This window comes from Chiloscyllium punctatum, chromosome 11, assembly GCF_047496795.1.
Source record: "Chiloscyllium punctatum isolate Juve2018m chromosome 11, sChiPun1.3, whole genome shotgun sequence".
In the NCBI taxonomy this organism is placed as follows: Eukaryota; Metazoa; Chordata; class Chondrichthyes; order Orectolobiformes; family Hemiscylliidae; genus Chiloscyllium; species Chiloscyllium punctatum.
In genome coordinates this window covers 73556966-73562965 of record NC_092749.1, presented here as the reverse complement: position 1 = coordinate 73562965, position 6000 = coordinate 73556966, and the positions used below count along the sequence as shown (strand labels likewise).

General features: G+C 40.6%; 1 protein-coding gene across 2 annotated transcripts in view; it reads right to left on the bottom strand.

Moving 5' to 3' along the window:
• Window positions 1-549: 549 nt before the first annotated feature.
• The window catches only part of tiam2a (TIAM Rac1 associated GEF 2a), a 289699-nt gene continuing 284248 nt past the window's right edge, over window positions 550-6000 (bottom strand). Inside the window, exons 21-22 of one of the 2 annotated variants that reach the window (XR_011961892.1) lie at window positions 2912-3100; window positions 551-2700 (exon numbers count right to left, since the gene is read on the bottom strand). The gene's annotated coding sequence lies outside the window, so the exon portion shown is untranslated. Of the gene's footprint in view, window positions 3101-6000 lie in introns of both variants that reach the window. The other variant, XR_011961891.1, reaches the window with a different exon arrangement.

Genomic DNA, 6000 nt, shown 5'->3' with positions numbered 1-6000 from the left:
AGACCCCAAAGGATCCTTCCACATCTAGCAGAGATATTCTTGCACATCCAAAACATATCATCTACTGTGTCCGTTGCTCTCGATTTGGTCTACTCTACATTGGGGAGACAGGGCATCAAATTGTGGAAGTTTTCAGAGAACATCTCCAGGCGATATGCGCCAAACAACTCAACTGCCCTGTGGCCGACCACTTCAACTCCCCCTCCCACTCCCACTCCCACTCCGCCAAGGACATGCAAGTCCTGGGTCTCTTCCACCGCCAAATCCATGCCACCAACACCTGGAGAAAGAACACCTCATCTTCTGCCTTGAGATCCTCCAAACACACGGCAACAATGTCGATTACACCAGTTTCCTCATCTCCCCTCTTCCCATCTTATCCAAGATCCAACCCTCCAACTCAGCACTGCCCTCTTGATCTGTTATACCAATCCATCTTCCTTCCCACCTATCCGCTCCACTCCTCTGTTCCGACCTATCACCATCGCCCTGTGACCTTCATCTACCTATTACCTTCCAAACTACCTTCCCCCTAGCCCCACCCCCCTCCTATTTATCTCTCTGCCTCCTTGGGCCCCTTCCAACATTCCTAACAAAGGACTTATGCCTGAAATGTTGACTCTCCTGCTCCTCACATGCTGCCTGACCTACTGTACTTTTCGAGCACCACACTTTCTAATCCTGATTGTTAATCCAGAGATCCAGGGGACCTCTGATTGGAATATACTGGGGACCTGGTTGGAATCTCACCACTGCATTTGGTGGAATTTGAATTCAATAAATAAATGGAATTAAGAGTCTAATGATGCTAGGTGGCATGGTGTAAAGATAGCAATCTCTCCCTCAACATCAGCAAAACTAAAGGACTGAACGTCAACTTCAGGAAGCAAGGAGGGGGGCATGCCCATGTCTAAATCAGTGGAGATGGTCGGGAGCATTAAGTTCCTATGATTGACAATCACCAACAATCTGTCCTAGACTACCCATATAGATGCAGCAGTCAAGAAGGCACAACAATGCCTCTTCTTTTTCAGGAAGCTGAGGAAATTCAGCATGTCCACAAGGGCTCCCACCAACATTTACCAATGCAGTGTAGAAAGCACTCTTTCTGAATACATCACGGCTTGGTAGAGCAACTGCTCTGCTGAGGACCATGAAAAATTATAGAGAGTTGTGAACATAGCCCAGTCTATCACACAAGCCAACCTTCCATCCATTGACTCCATCTAAACTTCTTGCTGCCTCGGAAAGGTCTCTCACCCTGTTTATAATCTCATCCAACCTTTTCGGTCAGGCAGAAGATACAAAAGCTTAAACACATGTAACAGCAGGTTCAAGGACAGCTTTTTCCCCACTGTTATTAGACTGCTGAATGGACCTCTCAAATTTCAAATCTAACGTTGATCTTGTTTTTTGCATATCTTCTTTGCAGCCGTAACTTTGCATCTTTGCTCTGTTCTATCACGTAGTGACCTGTGTATGGTAATGATCTGCCTGTACTGCATACAAAACAAAACTCTTAACTGTACTTAGATACATGTGACAATAATAAATCAAATCAAACCATGGATACATTGTTGCAAATACCCATCTAATTCACTAATGTCCTTTAGGGAAGGAAACTGTCATCCATACCTGGTCTGGCCTACATGTGATTCCAGACCCATAGCAATGTGGTTGACTCTTAACTGCTCTCTGGGCAATTAGGTATGGGCAATAAATGCTGGCTTAGCTAGCGACGCCATCATCCCTTGAATGAATAAAAATAATCTAGTGGTTACTGCACAACAGAATGCCCAGTAGTGAGTACTGACAGTAAGATAAGTCACTTTGTCATAAACCACACAGTGCAAAGTATTCCTACCATTAAAACTATAATATCTTATAGGTGCTGGAAACCAGATTCTGGTTTCGAAGCTACTTGGATGCTGCCTGAACTGCTGTGCTCTTTCAGCACCACTAATCCAGAATATAATATCTTATCCCAATGCAGTGCCCCACAGTCTTGGTTAATAAAAGGAATTTTGGCTCATCTCCTCAGACAATTGCAGACTTTAAGAATAATCAATTTAATTACATTGTTACAAACAAAGATATTTTTGAAAAATTTTTCAAAATATTATTAAAATTTGATTCTGTATTGTATGTCTTTTATGCAACTTAATTGGCATCACTTTAACGACAAAGGAACAAATTAGTGTTTTTTTTCCCATTTGTAAACAAAAGTATTGAAAAACAGTAGTTTCATTTACAAGCCTCAAGTAAAAGATACATTATATTCATGTTTTACATTATAACAAAATTTACAATAACAATATGCATTACTACAAAGTATATTTACATAGTATAATACACAAAGCAAGCTGATGATACTTTTACAGCACTCGTGCTGGCAATATTTATAGGACCTAGCTCAGAGGAAACTGCCACATCTGTCACAACAGCATTTAGATTTTTCCTTTGAATCCATCCAGCTGACCATCAGGTGACCCACTGAAGCTTTGATTGGTAAGAAAGTAACCAGTTCATCAGGTCATATTCAATTCAATTTTGTGATGAATGGAGCTGGACAACTTTGTGTAGAACTGAAGAGGAGTCATCTTGGACTCGAAATATTAAATTTATTTCTCTCTCCATAGATGCTGTCAGTTCTGCTGAGAGTTTCCAGCACCTTCTGTTTTTATTTCAGAGTTTGATAATCTGCAATATTAGATGTTATTATTATCATCTCATTGTGTAGTTTGTATGCATAAATATTAATTACACTTCCAAATCTTGTTAACTATTTCTGCTTCTGGCTGTTTCCAGATATCCAGCATAGTAAGTATATTATGGTTCAAGTCCATAACTTTTAGCTGTTGTGGCTAATATAGTACTTTCTGTCTAACAGGTGAAATAACAGATGACATGCCTTAAATTCCATGGTGGTTGGTGCTGAAAACGATTTTCTTCCAATGTGTTCTGGTGATATTGCTTCCGACTGACTTTGGACTCCCTGCTTGCTCCCTGCTCAGAGTCTTTGGGATCCTCTTCCTCATCAGAAACCAGGATGGATTCTCACCAGGTCGGATGTTGATGTCTTAAGGTATAGACAAATTATCTGCGAAGATAAGAAATACAAAATGTGAAGTAGCTTAATTTTAAAATATATTTACTTGTGTGTGTATATAGACCTTCTATGTGCCTATTATGCTGATGGTTGTTAATATTGGGAACAGAAAATCTTTACTAACTTAGCCCTGTGTTAGTATTCATTATTCCTAAGTCAAATATAGCAAAAACCTGACATGATGTTTTATAATGGTGGTACGAGGCAGACATTTGAGCCATGTAAGAAAATTTTAGGGCAGGTTATAAAAAAGCTTGGGTAAAATGGTAGGTCTTAAAGAGGTTCTTAAAGAAAAGAAAGCTGGAGAGGTTTAGGATAGGAAGTAGAGGCTTGTGACTTTGGCATCTGAATTGCCATTAATGATGGGATGAGGGAGACCAAGGATGTGCAAGAGATGAAACCTCGAAAGATGCAGAGCTCTTGAAAGTCATAGAGCTTGAGGATGTTACAGAACAAGGTGAGGCAATGGAGGGATTTGAACACAATGCTGTAAATTTACAAATTTGAGTCTTTCTAGACTGGGAGTCACTGTGGGCAGTAAGCACTGGGTTGATGTGAAAAGAATTTGGTTCAAATTCACATACAGACACCAGAGTTTTTGACTTGCATTTGTTTTAGGTTTGTTGAAAAATCCCAACCTCACTTTCCAAAGATTCCGGGCAAATGGCAGAGCATTTCCTCCTATAACTTAACTGGATGAGAATAGTGGTGAAAGAACTGTGGCCAGGAATCCTTTTCTGTTGCATTCATTTTTCAGGCACAAACTAGGGATTCATAACACCAAAATATAATGTAGATTGTTCAAGCTTGAAATATGTTCAAGATGTACATGTATTTGAACACTCTTTAGTAGTCCTGATGACACCCTGAAAGTTTTAAAATTTAACCTATTTTCCTAATCAACCTGTTCAGAGAGGTTATTATACACCTCCTGGAAAAAATGGGACTTGAACCCAGGTCTCTTGGTCTGGGGTAGGGACACTAACACTGCGCCACAAAAGCCCCTCTACCTGAAAGTTAGGTTAAGCCTTTCAAAATATTTCATTCAGGTTTGCTCAATTATTAAAGAGCTGATTTATGATATTAGTTTGTGGCAGTCCCTGATTCATCCACTTCTAAATTTGTTGCCCTCAGGTCTTCATCTCCACTCTGTGCTCCGAGTAAAGATGATGAGGTACAAATGGAAAGAGGTACAAGAGCTGAGCAGGTGGGAGTGTGGTGCAGATGGGGAAAGGTTTTTTAATATCCTCTCTAAGCCTCCAGAACCCAGTTAATTTTCATCATTGTCTCCAAATTAGGAGACTTGCTGTTAATCTAGCTGCAAAAATTAATTGTTAGTTGATTGATTAATTACATAAATAAGGTTAGACAGATATGGCAGTGAGAGTGGTTTGCTGTGACTGCAAGATATTGGAATGCATTCAGTCCCAGACAACCATGTTTCTGGTGTGTCTGCTGCTTGAGTAACTTCAATTAAAGCTGTTAAAATGGAGCCAGAGTTGCAGATATTACAGAGCAGCAGGAGGATAATTACCTGGACCCTTCATTCCAGGAGACAGTCATATCCCTTGGGTTAGACAAATTGTTAGAAGCAGTAATTGCCAGACACAGGAGGTTGCAACTCCTTCATTAATACCATAATCTGCTCTTGATTTTGGCTAACTTGCCAATGGTGCTTGTTACCTATAAATTGTTTCACCAGTATTTCTAAGTCTTTCTATTCTTAATCTCTGCCCATTCTGATTATGATTTTACTTCATGATCTTCTGAAGCTAGACACTTTCTTACGAAGGTCCTTATGTCATCCTAGTTTTCAAATTTTGCCATTCAGTCTGCCTTTCCCAAATATTGTGTGTTGTATAATATTTCTTCCCTACCTTGATCACTGTGGAACCATGACTTGTAAAGGTTATTAAATCCTTTATTTGTGCAAATTTTCATCTGTTATTGCAGATAGAGTAATAGAGATGTACAGCATGGAAACAGACCCTTTGGTCCAACCCGTCCATGCCAACCAGATAATCTAATCCAATCTAGTTCCACTGCCAGCACCCGACCCATATATCTCCAAACCCTTCCTATTCATATACCCGTCCAAAACACTTTAATAGATTGCTATTGTACCAGTCTCCAACACTTCCACTGGCAGCTCATTCCATACATGTACCACCCTCTGTGTCAAAAAGTAGCCCTGTAGGTCTCTCTTTTTATATCTTTTCCCTCTCACCCTAAACCTATGCCCTCTAGTTCTGGACTCCTTGCCTCCAGGGAAAAGACTTTGCCTATTTACCCTATCCATGCCCCTCATCATTTTGTAAACCTCTATAAGGTCACCCCTCAGCCTCCAGGGAAAACAGCCCCAGCCTGTTCAGCGTCTCCCTATCGCTCAAATCCTCCAACCCTGGCAACATCCTTGTAAATCTTTTCTGAACCCTTTCAAGTTTCACAACATCTTTCCGATAGGAAGGAGACCAGAATTGCACGCAATATTCAAACAGTGGCCTAACCAATGTCCTGTACAGCCGCAACATGACCTCTTGTACTCAATACTCTGACCAATAATGAAAGCATACCAAACGCCTTCTTCACTATCCTATCTACCTGCGACTCCACTTTCAAGGAGCTACAAACCTGCACTCCAAGTTCTCTTTGTTCAGCAACACTCCCTAGGACCTTACCATTAAGTGTATAAGTCCTGCTAAGATTTGCTTTCCCAAAATACAGCACCTCGCATTTATCTGAATTAAACTCCATCTGCCACTTCTCAGCTCATTGACCCATCTGGTCCAGATCCTGTTGTAATCTGAGGTAACCCTCTTCACTGTCCACTACACCTCCAACTTTGGTGTCATCTGCAAACTTACTAACTGTACCTCTTATGCTCTCATCCA